Genomic DNA, 16,959 nt, shown 5'->3' with positions numbered 1-16,959 from the left:
GGGACATCCTTCAGAGAAAGTGTTGCAGAAAATACCAGTTGTGAGTGGTTCTTTTAGTAACAACAATAAAGCTTTTGATATATGTCCACGAGCAAAACATCGTAGGAGTAGCTTTCCTTTAAGTCATAATAAAGCTGCTAGTTTATTTGAATTGGTTCATTTGGATTTATGGGGGCCTTACAAGACACCTTCCTCTTGTGGAGCTCACTACTTCTTGACAATAGTAGATGATTTTTCAAGAGGTGTTTGGATTTATTTGATGAAAACTAAAACAGAAGTTGAATCAATGTTTCTTAACTTTATTGCTCTTATTAAACGTCAATTTGACAAGGAAATCAAATGTGTTAGAAGTGATAATGGAACGGAATTTAATTCTTTGCGTGAGTACTTTAAGTCTAATGGTATAATATTTGAGACATCTTGTGTTGGTACACCTCAACAGAATGGAAGAGTTGAGAGAAAACATCAACATATTATGAATGTGGCAAGAGCATTAAGATTTCAAACTAACTTGCCGATAAAATTTTGGGGAGAGTGTGTGTTAACTGCAGCGTACTTGATTAATAGAATACCGAAATCTTTACTTGGGAATAAAACACCATATGAGATTATGTTTGGAAAATTGCCTCCATATGATCAGTTGTGTGTGTTTGGGTGCTTATGTTATGTGCATAATCAAAATAGCAAAGGTGACAAATTTGCTAGTAGGGGAAGAAGATGTGTGTTTCTTGGATATCCATTTGGTAAAAAAGCATGGCAAGTGTATGATTTGGATACACATCAATTCTTAGTATCCAGAGATGTGGATTTTCATGAACAGTAGTTCCCATATGTTGAGATAAAAGATGAACAACTCCCCAATACTGCAACAACAAGTAATGAAGCATGTTGGAGTGATGATGAGGATGTGGAGGAGTTACCGTTACCTAGAAGTCTAACTGAACTTCCAGAAAGTGTTGAAGATATACAGGACAGCTCTTCACGACCAATAGAAAGAGTAGAGGAAAATAGAAAAGAACAGATAGAAGAGAAAGAACAAGAAATCATATCAGATTCTAGTGGTGACAGTGAATGTAGTACACTGACAGAGACAGTGGTAGATAACAATATCAATGAGATGGTAAAGGACAGCGTAAGAAAATTCCTTCGTCAAGACTCAAATTTTTTGTGACGCATACAGTTCGAGAAAATAGTCCATCTTCTCCTCCGTCCGTACAATCATCTACCTCAGCTACACCTTATCCTTTAACATATTATGTTAGTTGTGATCGTTTTTCCATTGTGCATAGAAAATATCTTACGGCAGTTAATGCATCAAGTGAACCAAGGAGCTTTAAAGAAGCTATGAAACATCCAGGTTGGAGAAAAGCTATGGATAGAGAAACCCGAGCATTGGAAGAACAAGGAACATGGGAATTGGTGGAGTTGCCACCTGGAAAGAAAGCATTAGGAAGTAAATGGATCTATACAGAAAAGAGAGATGAAAATGGAGATCCGGTACGCTTGAAAGCAAGGTTGGTGATCTTTGGTAATCATCAAGTTGAGGGTTTAGATTATAATGAGACGTTTGCTCTTGTGGCAAAGATGACGACAGTACGAACTTTTCTGTCAGTTGCAGCTGTTAAGAACTGGGAAGTGCATCAAATGGATGTACATAATGTATTTCTTCATGGTGATTTGGAAGAAGAAGTGTACATGAAGATACCTCCAGGGTTTGCTAAGGGAAATCCTAACATGGTATGTATAATGAAGAAGTCGTTGTACGGCTTGAAGCAGGCACCTCGATGTTGGTTTGCAAAGTTATCGACAACTTTGAAGAATTATGGATTTACACAGTCATATTCGGATTATTCACTTTTTACAATGGCAAAAGAGAAGATGCAACTTAACATATTGGTTTATGTTGATGATTTAATTGTAGCAGGCAATGATTTGCTTGAACTTCATAATTTTAAGACATATTTGGGTCACTGTTTCAGAATGAAAGATCTTGGGAAGTTGAAATATTTTCTTGGACTAGAAGTGGCACGGAGTAGACAAGGATTTTACATATGCCAGAGGAAGTATGCTCTTGACATTATCATGGAGATTGGATTATTGGGAGCAAAGCCTGCAGAATTTCCACTAGAAACAAATCATCGTCTAGCTTTAGCAAATGGCAAATTACTAGAGGATGTGGATAAATATAGACGATTAGTGGGTCGTTTGATATACTTGTCAGTGACGAGACCATATCTTGCATATTTTGTGCATATATTGTCTCAATTTATGCAACAACCAAGAGTGGAACATTGGGAAGCAGCACTGCGTGTAGTTAGTTATTTGAAGAAAACTCCTGGTCAAGGTATACTTTTACGTTCTAATAGTGCTCTTTATTTGAAAGGATGGTGTGATTCAGATTGGGCAATTTGTCCATTGACAAGGCGTTCATTAACTGGTTGGTTTGTTCTTCTTGGTTTCTCACCTGTGTCTTGGAAAACTAAAAAGCAGCATACAATATCTCTTTCGTCTGCAGAAGCAGAATATAGATCGATGGCAGCTGTGACATGTGAGTTAAAATGGTTAAAACAACTACTTGGTGATTTGAGGGTTCATCATCCTCAAGGAATGAATCCATACTGTGATAGTCAGTCAGCATTATACATTGCACAAAATCCAGTGTTTCACGAAAGAACAAAACATATTGAAGTAGATTGTCATCTTGTCAGAGATGCAATAACAAGTAAGATCATATCACCGTCATACACTCCTACAACGGTGCAATTAACAGATATTTTTACAAAAGCTTTAGGGAAAGCTCAATTTAACTCTCTCTTGTCCAAGATGGGCATTCTTGATCTCCATTCTCCATCTTGAGGGAGGGTATTAGGAGAATATATCTTTCTATTAGGAGAATATATCTTTCTATAGTTAGGAATTTGATATCTATGTAAATAGAGTTATTCTAGGAAAAGAATTCCTTGAGAGTCAAGGCAATGCCGACTATTGTAACCTATATAAATAGTTTGAGATTAATGAGAAAAGGACATACGATCCTATTAAGAATTCAACAATTAAGCTATACCAAAAACGTTAATGATAAAAATAAAAAATAAATAAAAAATAAAAACCAAAAGAACTAGAACGGTGGTGAACAGCTAACACACTTTCTTTTTCGTTTTCCATAAGAGAGAGGTTTCCTTACATGCCAGATAGATATGGAGGTATGGAAATGAAGAAAAAACTCTATGGAGAAAAATTGTGAGGCTTAAATTTGGTGGTAATGAGAAATATTTTTTTTCCAAATACTTCAAATAAGTCAGTGGGGAAAGTTTGTGGGTTGGCATTCTGAAGGGTAGAGGTCATGTGGAGCAGAATTCAACTTTACAGGTGAACAGTGGTGATAGAGTTCTCTTCTGGAAGGATGTTTGGCTGACTGAGCAATCTTTACAAGAAAGGTTCCCAAATTTATATAGTTTGAGCAGACTGCAAGATGCTACTATTCAGGAGGTGTTAGATGAAAATGCTGGAAACAGTTGGAATTTTGATTTTTGCAGGAATTTAAGGGAAGCTGGGATAAAAGACATAGCTCATCTCCTGAATTTGTTGGATACTTTTAATAGAGGTGAAGGTCAGGATCACATGTTATGGCAGAATGGTACAAAAACATTCTCAGTGGCAGAGTGTTATAAATCATTGGAGGATGACGACCTGCTAGTTTTCCCTTAAAAAAGCGTATGGAATCCAAAAATACCACACAAGGTGATTTTCTTTCTTTGGTCTCTCTGCTATAATGCTGCACCTACAATGGATTTTCCGAGGAATTCATATAATGTGAATGGTTGTCTGTTATGCAAGAAAAGTACTGAATTAAACCAACACTTGTTTTTGCACTGTGATACAACTAGAGAAATTTGGTTTTACTTCTTAAGTGCCTATAATATTCAATGGGTTTTTCAAGGCAGTGCCAGAGATGCATTATGGGAATGGAGAAGAAAAAAAGGGAAGAATTTAAGTTTGAAAACTAAGATTTGGGACATAATCCCATTTGCAATCTGGTGGGATGTTTGGCTTGAAAGAAACTCAAGAGTTTTTAATGGAAGATATAACTCAACTAGTAACTTGAAAGATGGTATCAAAACTTTGATTTATAATTGGTGTGTAGGTAGTGAGTACTCAAATATTTGAAGGAATCACCTTGGACATGGTTCTTCATAACTGGGAGGTTGTTGTTCATTGAGTCTATGTAATTTTTGGAATCGTCTTTGTATTTTTCTTCCACCAATACCATTACTTTCTTAGTGATGTATTGGATTTTAATAAAACTTGCCCTTTTTGAGTCAAAATAAAATAAAAGAGAGGTTTCCCTCGTACAATTGATAGCATTGCACTGAACTACCGCATCCAAGTTGGAGTAGTGGTTTGTTAAGGACATCTTTTATTCCAGAATGCTAAGATAAAGTTAAATAGCTAATATGCTTCACCCATCCGGTTATGTTTACAAAAGCAGAAACTCTAGCTGCGGAGGAAATATTATATCTTGGTTCAAAAATGGAAGCATGACCATTAAAGTCATTCTGTATAATACCACTAACCTAAGTTTCAAACTTGTCAACACCAAATTCTTCACCGACCAAAACCAAAAGAAAAATGAAAAACTTCCTTTCGTCAACACCAAATTATTTAAAGTCAATTCTGATGTTATTTTCCTATGTAAATACGTTTTTGCGAATGAGATTGGTAAAGGACAGATTAATGACGGAATTTGGCTGAAAAATTAGAAGGTTGATCTGTTGGGGATATATATTTAAAACATAAATCTATTTCCTAATTAAAATATTTTTGGTAACAATAAAGCTTTTCTTAAATGAAAACTAATTTTGTTATAATTGATTTTGACCGTTCATACTTTGTTGTGTTAATGGTGTTAATTACACTTTAATAATTTCTCATTAAAATTTATTAAAACCTTGACTAGAAAAATCAGATTTTCTATGAAAAGAATTTTAAGAGTTGTTGAATTTTTTCTCTAGCGTGGGAGCTTTTCATTTTTATGTCTTTTGAGTTTTAAAGAAAAATGAGTTTTTTGTGAGAAAGAAAAACAAATGTGTGATCATCCTTGGTTTTTCTAAAAGAGTTTCTGAGCAAGGAAGAAGTGTAGAAGTTTCACATCCTCTCACTGTGCAAGAGTGATTGTGTAAGAGATTGATCTCAGCAGTTTTATCCTAGAGACGACGCGACATCGACGAACTGCTTGCACAATCATGGACAGAGCCGCGAAACGTCTTAAAGAAAGCGACCTAGTCTGCGGCTAAGCCATAACATTATTTTGTTTATTTTTTGTGATTGTTTTACAAGAATAATTCAGCAATTGTTCCAACAATTTTAAGACGTTCTATTCTTCCACAGATATCAAAAGAAACGATTGCTGAAACGCGATAAGTATTATTGTTTAATTTTTTTTATTGAATTGTGTGAACGGTATAATTCTTCTTTAGCAATTTATAAAGATTCTTGGAATTAGGTTACCTGAAGTAAATTTATGTCTGATCTTGATGGACTACGAATAACATGGTTACATATTTTTCTTTGTGAATATTTGACATAGAAAAATATTGTTGATGATAAATGGATGTTTTTAACATGTTGTAGAGTTTTATGTGCATCTCTTTAATGAAAATTAATTTGGTCTATTATATGGATATATTAGACATCATGAGGATAACCTACGTCAAATTTCAGGATTTTTGGAGTCCAGAAACTATTTTTAAAGTATTTTAGAAAACTGCATAACGTATCTGAAAAATTCTAATGGGCAGAAAATTAGTCCTGATTAAATCCATTTTTCCTTATCTTTGTGTAGAAAATCTGAATCTGTGTGTCACACGAAACTTGTAGATCATGAACTTATCTTCAAAACCCATTTTGAAATTTTCTTTTTGAATATTTAGTTTGAGAGATTTAGTAATTTTAGAATCGTTGTGTATGTTTGTCCAAAATAGTAGATGTGATACTTGAGATTAGATATGTAAGAATTAACTATATTAAAAATCATGTTTTGATTTCTTGTTTTGGTAATGAAAAAGAATATCATTGATAGCGATCAAACTAATGCACCTCATATGTTTGATAATATGCTTAATAGAAAGTTATAAGTGTATGTATGATGTTGTAACTATATAACTTTGAATCTTTGTTTGACAATTAAGAGAAACTTGGAGTACCATATTTTAATTTATTTTCAAGTAATTATGTAAGTGCATACCTTACTTATTTTTTGGTTTCAAATGCTCACATGTACATGAGTGTGACAGGTGAAAATTCACTTACTTGAGCAAGTTTTTTTTTTCCAATGAAATAAAAATTACGGGAGATTAATCGGTGTGTGGAGCAATGGTTTTATCGATTTCTTTGTTGGTATGCAAAGAGTGGACAATGCTTTATAACCAATTGGTTTTAAAACAAATGAGCTATGTTTGATGAACTATTTGTAGTCGTTGTAGTGATCAAATAATTGCATTCTAGATTGAAAATAAATTGATTGTTTAAACTTATAATGGATTTTAGGGAAACAACATATTGAGAATTATTGTGTATGATAATAAGCGTGTGACTCATATAAGTTTGGAATTTATGACATAGAATTTAATACGAAACCAGAACTAAAATATTGAAACCTAGTCAACAAACGTGAATATCAACTATCATCAAGAAATGAACATAATCTTGATTATGAATTTATTTGCTATACTTGCATGTAATTGCAAGGATATCAAATGTTATTGAAAATGCGGGGGTCCAACAACCACAACCAATACGATTATGTGGTTTATCTGATGACTTGGATTTATCTATGGAGAACCGTTTACTTCTCTTCAAAAGAAGATCCCTAAACTGTCTTGTGATCAACGAGACTGACTTGTCAAGATCTTCATCTGATGAATCAGCCTCAGAAAGATCATCTTCAGAGACGTAAACACTTTTACTTTTATCAAGTAATTTAGTGTTCTTTAGTGCTTTGAAAGCAACATCCTTACTAGACTTGGACGTGTGCTCATGATCAAAGACATTTAGCTTCCCAACCAGAGTATTTCTGGATAGCGTTGCGAGATTATTTCCTTCAACGATGGCATGCTTCTTATAATCGTATCTAGATGACAGCGATCTGAGAATTTTCATCACAATGTCCTTTTCAGGAATGGTCTTACCCAATGCAAAAGATGCAATTAACAATTTCAGACACTTTGTGATTAAACTCATCAAATGTTTCTTCATCTGCCATACAAAGTTTTTCCCAATCAGAATTTAGGTTTTGAAGCCTAGCTTCTTTCTCACTGGTATTTCCTTCAAATACAGTTCTAAGATATCCCAGGCTTCTTTAGACTTAGTGCACGTAGTCACATGGTGTTGAAGATCTGGGGTAATGGCATGTATGATAGCATTCAAGCCGTCAGAATTTTGCTTTGCAGCAAGAATTTTGTCATGTACCTACTTTACTTTAACTTATGTTGAGTAACCACTGAACTGGGTGCCTTAAGTACTATTCTGGGTGCCCTTATAAATATTCAGTAGTAGTCCATTTAGTGAGTCAATGGCCTAGCATATGCAGCCACGTGTTTGAGTTAGGATGGTCGATGTTGGGGCACATGATTGGATAGTATTTAATCTGTAATAGAGAGAGAAACCCTAAGCTTAATGAATAAACTTACTTCCATTACTGTGTTCATCTGAACCAGGTTTCTTCAACCTTCTTCTTCCCAATTCGTCTACTCTTTTCCCTAATTCGTTTATATTCTTCCCTGTCTATCTCTGATATCCTCTATTTACCAGATCTTGATAGCAATTGTATTTGAGAACAGTACATTTGGCATCAGATCCGTTCTATCCTTCAAACAATGGGTTCCAATAACTTTACAATCAAAGAATTATATGATTTTCATGTACAAAATTTACAGAAATTCACTGATCTAGACGCTAAGGTAACGAAGTTGAGCCAACAATTAGATGAACAATCAACAGATTCAAAAGATTTTCAAGAGAAGACGAGTAACAATTTCGATTTTCTAGCCATTCAAATGACTGAGCTACTTTAAGCTTCTAGACGCAACAATGGCGATCCAGGAATTTTGGGTACGCCTGGATTTACACCACCAGGAGGTAACAATCAATTTGGTCACAACTTTGTGGGAGAGACATCTTATACTAGACAACAGCGTACTCCAAAGCTTGATTTTCCTAAGTTTGATGGGGAGAATCCGCGTGGATGGGTTCAAAAGAGTGAGAGGTATTTTCAAATCCACAATACGGAGGAACATCAAAAGGTCAGTGTGGCTTCCATTTACCTTGAAGGTAAGGCTGATAAGTGGTTTCCTAATTTTCAAATTGGCAAACCTTTTTTATCACGGAGAGAGTTATCGGAAGGTGTCTGTGCTAGATTTTAAAATCTTGTAGATGATAATTTTATTGGAAGTTTTAATAAACTGTGTCAAGTCACCACTGTATAGGAGTATTTTGAGCAATTTGAAGCTCTTAAAGCTCTTATGTTGAACAATAATCCTCATTTTACTGAACAATACTTTGTGATGAGTTTTATCAGTGGGTTGAAGGCTGAAATAAAGAATTATGTGCTCATGTTTCGCCCTGCCACCCTTTTACAAGCCTTTTCACTGGTTAGAATGCAAGAACAGAAATGTGTGCAACAAGCTAAACCCACAAAACCCTTCCAAAGACCTTTTAGTAACTCATTTACTAACAACAGGTCTATCAAACCACTACTCCTCAATTTCCACCTAAACCCATTCAAACTACTACTACAGCTTCTTCTCCCTTCACACCAAGATCTGGTAATACAACTCCAAAATCCAATCCTCCAATACCACCTATAAAAAGATTGACTTAGGAACAGATGAGGGCAAGAAGAGAGAAGGGTTTGTGTTATAATTGTGATGTGGTGTACTCTCCAGGCTATGTCTGCAAGAGGCAGAAATTGTTCATGGTACAAGTAGAACAACCTGAATCTTCTGAAGAGTTAGAGGAAGAGGTTTATGAAGAAGCTTGGAATATCCAGTTGAGTCTGATATGGAAATATCCCTTCATGCTCTTACTGGCAATGTAAATGGAGACAGAATTAGAATACCAGGTACAATTAAAAGGAAGAAAATATCAATTCTTATTTACACTGGAAGTACTCATAGTTTCATTAATTGTACTTTAGTCAAGACCTTAAAGTGTCAGGTAGAACAAACAGCTCCCATGTTGGTTACTGTAACTAATGGAGATAGAACTGTCAGTACTGGTATTTGCTCTCAACTTCAGTGGTCAATGCAAGGTCACAAATTTTCTGAGGACTTGAGGATGCTTCCTTTAGGGGGGATGTGATATGGTGCTTGGTGCAGACTGGCTAAGGAAGCAAGGTGATGTAATGTTTAACCTTCCTAAGCTATCCATTTCCTTCATTTACCAAGGCAAGAAAATTACCCTGCAAGGCATTACTGAGAAGGTAACACTCAAGATGATGAGCTGCAATGCTTTTAAGAATTTCTTGTGGAAAACTTACCATGGGATTATGGGACAATTATCTTCCATATCACTTTCTGAAATTCCAACCTCAGTCCCTGAACCCTTTACAAAACTCATTCAAGAGTTTCAATATATATTTGATGAGCCAAAACGGTTACCTCCCACTAGAAGCTTAGATCACTCAATTACACTCAAGACAAATTCAGAACCAGTCAACCTCAGGCCATATAAATGCCCATACATACAGAAAGGGGTTGTTGAATAATTGGTCAAAGAGATGCTACACTCTGAAATTATACAAAACAGCCATAGTCCAATTGCCTCTCCTATATTGTTAGTCAAGAAGAAGGACAATTCATGGAGGTTCTGTGTAGATTATAGAAGACTCAATGAGATTACTATTAAATATAAATTTCCTATACCTGTTATTGATGAATTGTTAGATGATCTACATGGGTTCTTTATATTTTCAAAGATTGATCTCAGGGCTGGATACCATCAGATCATGATTAATGGACCAGAATTTACAAGACTGCATTCAGAACCCACCAGGGACATTATGAATTCAAAGTGATGCCCTTTGGGCTCACAAATGCTCCAGCCACATTTCAAGCCCTTATGAATGAGGTATTTCAGCCTTACTTGAGGAAATTTGTGCTAGTATTTTTTGATGACATTCTGGTCTACAGCTCATCAGTACAAGAACACCTTGAGCATCTCCAAATTGTGTTTTCATTACTAAGGCAACACCAATTGTATGCCAAGCTCTCTAAGTGCTGCTTTGGCCAAAAGGAGCTAGAGTATTTGGGCCATATTGTCACAACAAATAGAGTAGCTGCATACCCAAACAAAATTGCTAGTATGAGAAATTGTCCACTTCCAAACAATATCAAGGAATTGAAGGGATTTCTTGGTCTTACTGGGTATTACAGAAAATTTGTCCAAGGCTACAGAGGCATTTGCAAGACACTCACTAACCTTTTGAAGAAGAACTCCTTCCTCTGGGCAGATGAAGCTACTCAAGCATTTGAGCAGTTGAAGCTGGCCATGACCAAGACTCCAGTTCTGGCACTACCAACTTCACCAAGCAGTTTACCGTAGAAGCTGATGCAAGCAACAACTGTATTGGAGCAGTCTTAACCCAGGAAGGTAGACCCATAGCTTATTACATCAAACCATTGGGGCCTAGAGTAATGGCTCTCTCCACCTATGAGAAGGAGCTATTAGATGTTGTAATGACAGTGACTAGATGGAGGCACTATCTACAAGGAGGCAAATTCATCATTCACACAGACCACCAGAGTATTAAGTATTTCTTAGAGCAGAATATCACTACAGTTCTACAACAAAGATGGCTAATGAAGTTGCTTGGCTTTGATTATGAAATCAAATATAAGAAGGGCACAAAGAACATTGTGGCAGATGCTCTGTCAAGGAGACCACATCCATAAGCTAGTTGTAGTACACTTACACTAACAAGACCCCAGTGGACTCAAGAATTGGTAAACAGTTACTCCCAAGATACAAAAGCTCAACAACTGATTTCTCAATTGCTTTTAGCACCTGCATCTGTGGAGAATTATACTTACACTGATGAGGTGTTGAGATACAAAAATAGATTATATGTGGGAAGTAGCAACAACAGCAGAGCTATTATCTTAGAGTCAATTCATGCATCATCTATAGGTGGTCATTCAGGAATTCAGGCCACCTACATGAGGATTAAAATCTACTTTTATTGTCCAGGTATGAAGAAAGATGTACTATCTTATGTGTCTTTTTGTGATGTCTGCCAAAGAAACAAGGGAGATCATCAATTTCCTGGAGGATTGCTTCAGCCATTACCAGTTCCAGACCAATCCTGGCAACACATCGCCATGGATTTTATTGAGGGGCTCCCAATGAGTGATATAAAAACTGTCATACTTGTGGTGGTGGATAGGCTGACTAAATACAACCATTTTATTGGGTTGCAACACCCTTATACAGCAGCCAGTGTAGCAAAAGTCTTCTTGAACCAAGTTTTTAAGTTGCATGGGCTACCAGCATCTATTGTGTCTGACAGGGACAAGGTGTTCACAAGTAATTATTGGCAGGACCTATTCAAAACACTAGGCACTCACCTGAACCTAAGTACAGCTTACCATCCCCAGACTGATGGACAGACAGAGAGGGTGAATTCTTGTATGGAAAATTATCTGAGGTGTGTTACAGGTCATATGCCAAAGAAGTGGTTCTAGTGGTTGGCTTTGGCAGAATGGTGGTATAATACCAGTTACCATACCAGTCTGAAGATGACACCTTTCAAGGCCCTTTATGGTTATAATCCACCACACTTGGCATTTCCCTCTACATCAGTCACCTCAGTAGCTGCAGTGGAGAGCTACCTTAAAGAAAGAGATGCCATGATTGACATACTCAAGGAAACATTGGAGAAGGCACAGGAAAGAATGAAATTCTTTGCTGATAAGAGCAGAGTTGATAGAGTTTTTGAGATTGGAGACAGAGTTTACTTGAAGCTTCAACCTTACAGGCAAGCATCTGTAGCCTTGCGCAAAAATTTCAAGGTTTCTGCCAAGTACTATGGGCCATTTACTATCTCACAGAAGATTGGAGTTGTGTCTTATAAGCTTGACCTACCAGCAAGTGCTAGAATTCACCCAGTCTTCCATGTCTCTCAGCTGAAGAAACAGATCGGTCAAGCTCTCATTCCCTCACCAACTTTACCTGTAGTTGATCATGCAGGGCATATCATAATGCAACCTGAGAGCATTTTGAACACCAGGACAGTTATTCAGAAGAACAGAGAGGTATTGCAGTTACTCATTCAATGGACTAACTCATATCCAGAGGATGCTACTTGGGAGGACAAGTCCACTATTGCAGCTCATTTTCCTAAGTTCATGGTTGTTCACTCTCCATTCCTTGATCCTTGAGGACAAGATCTTCTTTAAGAGGGGTGCAATGTCATGTACATAGTTTACTTTAGCTTATGTTGAGTAACCACTGAACTTGGTGCCTTAAGTACTATTCTGGTTGCCCTTATAAATGTTCAGTAGTGATCCATTTAGTGAGTCACTGGCCTAGCAGATGCAGCCACGTGTTTGAGTTAGGATGGTCGATGTTGGGGCACATGATTGGCTAGTATTTAATCTGTAATAGAGAGGGAAACCTTAAGATTAATGAATAAACTTACTTCCATTATTTTGTTCATCTGAACCAGGTTTCTTCAACCTTCTTCTTCCTAATTCGTCTACTCCTTTCCCTAAGTCGTCTATATTCTTCCCTGTCTGTCTCTGATATCCTCTATTTGCCGGATCTTGATAGCAATTGTACTTGAGAACAGTACATTGAATTTCTTCTGGACTATATCTACCAATATCCTTCGGTATAGACGCATCGCCTTCTGTATTAACTGGAGAATCATAGCCATTAAGAACACGTACCCATGTTTGAAAATCACGAGCTTGAAGAAAAACACGCATAACAATTTTCCACCATAAGTAGTTTGAGCCATCGAAGACTGGTGGTACGTTTATGGAGATAGAATTTCTGTCCATAGAGTCAGATCGCTACAAACACAGTCTTGTAAGGTATTTAAACGTGTTTGACTGCTTTAATACCAATTGAAAAAGCGGGGGTACAACAACCACACCCAATATTTCAATTAGCAATCTGTATGGTCTAACTCTAATATACTTTTAAGAGAATCAACTAGACAGTCAGACTCAATCTTAATAAAAGTATATCAAAGAGTTATATCTCTCTTTCTCGATTCAATACTTTACTCAAGCAAATAGAAATCTGCGAGTCTCATTGAAAACAAGAGAAATCACTTGAAAGGTACCAAAGACCAATGTTCAAGGATCAATCAATTTCAATCAACAACCAAAAGTAGAATTTCCCAATTGATCGATTCAACACATAACCTGTGATATTCCAATTATATAAAAAAATATAATGCGGAAAAGAAATAACACAGATACCAGAAGTTTTGTTAACGAGGAAACCGCAAATGCAAAAAAAACCTGGGTCCTAGTCCAGATTGAACACACACTGTATTAATCCGCTACAGACACTAGCCTACTACAAACTAACTTCGGTCTGGAATGTAGTTGAACCCCGATCAATCTCACATTGATCCAAGGTACAGTTGCGCTCCTTACATCTCTGATCCCAGCAGGATACTACACACTTGACTCCCTTAGCTGATCTCACCCACAACTAAGAGTTGCTACGACCCAAAGTCGAAGACTTTAATAAACAAATTTGTATCACACAGAAAAGTCTACGATAATAGATAAATTTTTCTCCCACAGAAATACCTACAAGTTTTTGTTCCGTCTTTTGATAAATCAAGGTGAACAGGAACCGATTGAAAACTTGAACTTATATTCCGAAGAACAGCCTAGAATTATCAATCACCTCACAATAATCTTAATCGACTAGCGAAAGAAGATATTGTGAAATCACAAACGATGATACGAAGATGTTTGCGACTTCTTTTATATCTTGCCTATCGGAGAAATCAATCTCAAGCCAATCTTACGATTGTACTTAGTACGATAGAAACAACAAGATCATATCACACAACTACAAGAAAAGTAGTACCGGTCTGGCTTCACAATCCCAATGAAGTCTTCAAATCGTTAACCTACAGGGTCTCGATAGAAACCTAAGGTTAAAGGAGAATCGACTCTAGCTAATACAACTAGTATCACACAGGAGGTGTGGGGATTAGGTTTCCTAGTTGCTAGAGTTCTCCCTTATATAGTCTTTCAAATCAGGGTTTGCTATCAATATTAGCTTAGTAACAAAGCATTCAACCGTTAGATGAAAACCTGATTAGATTCAAGCTAATATCTTTCAACCGTTAGATCGAAACTTATCTTGTTACACATAAATGAAATGCACGTTTATATAGGTTTGTGTAACCGTACCCAAACATGTACATCTAGTTGGTTCAACAGTAGTTAACCAAATGGTTAGCCATATGAGCACTTTCATATCAACCATATTCTTGTTTACCATAACTAGTTCAAATGACTCAAATGAACTAGTTAGAGAGTTGTTCAATTGCTTAGATCTTTATAATAGACACAATTGAAACAAAAACGATTTGATTCATTCGACTCGATTCATGAACTTTATAGCCACGGTTTGCAAACTTGCATTCCTTGGTTTATATAAAGTTCACGAATAATCGTTTTTAGAAAATAACCAACTTAAGTACGCGGACTTAAGCACCCAGAATAAGTTTGTTTTCAATTCATAAACTCCAGCAGAAATTCTCGGAGTGAGAACCTCCGACAGTACGCGGACTCTAGTTCCGGTTTTCATGAGCATCAAAGTACGTATACTTTGGTTCAAGGAATAAGGACTTATACATGTATGAGTTACCACACAATGCTTATATCCAACCATGGTTATATAATCTAAACTCTCATTTCAATCATTGGAACATTCTTAGAGGACGTTATATAGTTGTTGTTCACAAATCATTTTTCGTCAAAGCCATTTTCAAGTGATTGAAACTTAACATGACTTTCGTCACTAGTAAAGATGAACTTGGCCAAAGCGAAAGCTTACCAACACATATTTCGAGAAATAGATAAGCGAGATAAACTCGGCTCGAAATAGCAAATGTGTATAATCAAAGTCTATATAGCAAAACGACTTTTATCTCAAGATAGGAGATAGAGTAGATAGACTTTTGAGTGATAGATAAGTTCAAGTCTCCACATACCTTTTAGTCGATGAAGTTCCACCAGTTCCTTGAATAGTTCTTCGTCTTTGTATGATGATCTCCATGGAGTCTTGAGCTCAACTACACTTTCTATCCTAGTCCGAGACTTAGCTATAAGTAGACTAGAAATCAAGACTTATAGCTTTGATCACTAACATTACAAACATGCTTGGGATAGCAACGCATGCGAGTTCGATCGAGCTGTGCTCTAACACTCACAGGAAAAATCTTCAACTTATCAATTAAAATTTTTTTTCCAGATATCTATCTTAAGGAATCACAAAGTCTGAGACGAATAGAACTTTGCGATTACTATCTATCTTGCCTGAAAGATATTACGAGAACCTCTATAACACAAAAGAAATATTAGGACACACGAACTATCAAGGTAAAAGATAATCGAACCTGCTTCACGAATCCCCAAAGGAAGTTTTTTTAGTCGTAACTCTAATAACATTTCACAGAGAAAACGTAGGTCAATAAAGGACGACTCTAGCTATCAAGTAAGACATAAAGATCAGGGAAATGAATTTCCCAGTTGAAAGAATATCTCTATTTATAGTTTTTCAAGATTAAGGGTTACTTGGAATTCAAGCTAAAAAAACTTGAGAATCAAACAAGCATTTTCTCTGTTTAGATAAAACTATAATTAGGGTTTCAAGTAAGCATGTGAGAATTAGTCTTGAAAATATAATTGAAGAATATACACCATGGTCCGGTTACGGAACCATGTAGAATGACCATTTTGTTTGGCAAATATGCCTTTCGAACTATAAGCAATTTGATGTTTATTTAAACACCTAAGAGTCTTATCATGATGCGCACACAACAGTTCATGAATTGTTCCCAACTGAACTCATGGTTTGCGAACTGGTTCTCCAACCTCCCCTGTATTTTTAAAACTCAGATATTCATGGTTTGTGAAGTGGTTCGCCAATACCTTGAGCAAAAATATCTTAAGTTCTGATTTTTTTCTCTTTTGATCTTCGAAACATTCCCAAATGATAAAACCAATTGTATGGCTAATTTTCAGTTGATCCACAATTTAATTCTTGAACAATAAATTGTTTCGAACTAATATTGTTAAGGACCTTTGAAAATCTATGCTTGAATCATATTTTGAGATATTTAAAAAAATAAGCTTGACTCGAAATTTCTTCTTTTTGTAAATATACTAGAAGTCATATGACATAGTCTCATAAAATTGAATAGTAAGATAGTGATTAAGTTGAATGGTTCAGTATTCACATAACTGATAAAATAAGTTCTTCAAATGTCTTCGTCGATCTTTAGTCGTCGAGGGTAATGTTTGATACTCAACTACAAAATCCTAGCCTAGTGCGACTAGAAATCCAGATACAGTTTTGATCATCTAACATTGACAACAAGCTTGAGATGGCGAAAATTACGGGTTCAACCGAGCATTGCTCTAACAGTCTCCCTCTTTGTCAATATTAGTGATAAAACTATTCAGTATATATGAATTCATAATAAATAAATAAATGAAATGACGAAGGTATCAAGTATACCACAATCTTTTCGATATCAACCTATAAGTCTGATACCTTGAATGATCTAATAAAGACAAAGATTGTCAATAAAAAAGCAAACCACAAGGTATATACTTGGTATATAGTTTTATTTCAATAACGAACACAACTATATGGATCAACCCAAGTGTTGGATTAACATATAGTGTATTTACTTTTAACTAT

This window comes from Papaver somniferum, chromosome 3 (genome assembly GCF_003573695.1).
Source record: "Papaver somniferum cultivar HN1 chromosome 3, ASM357369v1, whole genome shotgun sequence".
NCBI lineage: Eukaryota > Viridiplantae > Streptophyta > Magnoliopsida > Ranunculales > Papaveraceae > Papaver > Papaver somniferum.
This window is presented reverse-complemented; position numbering follows the sequence as displayed.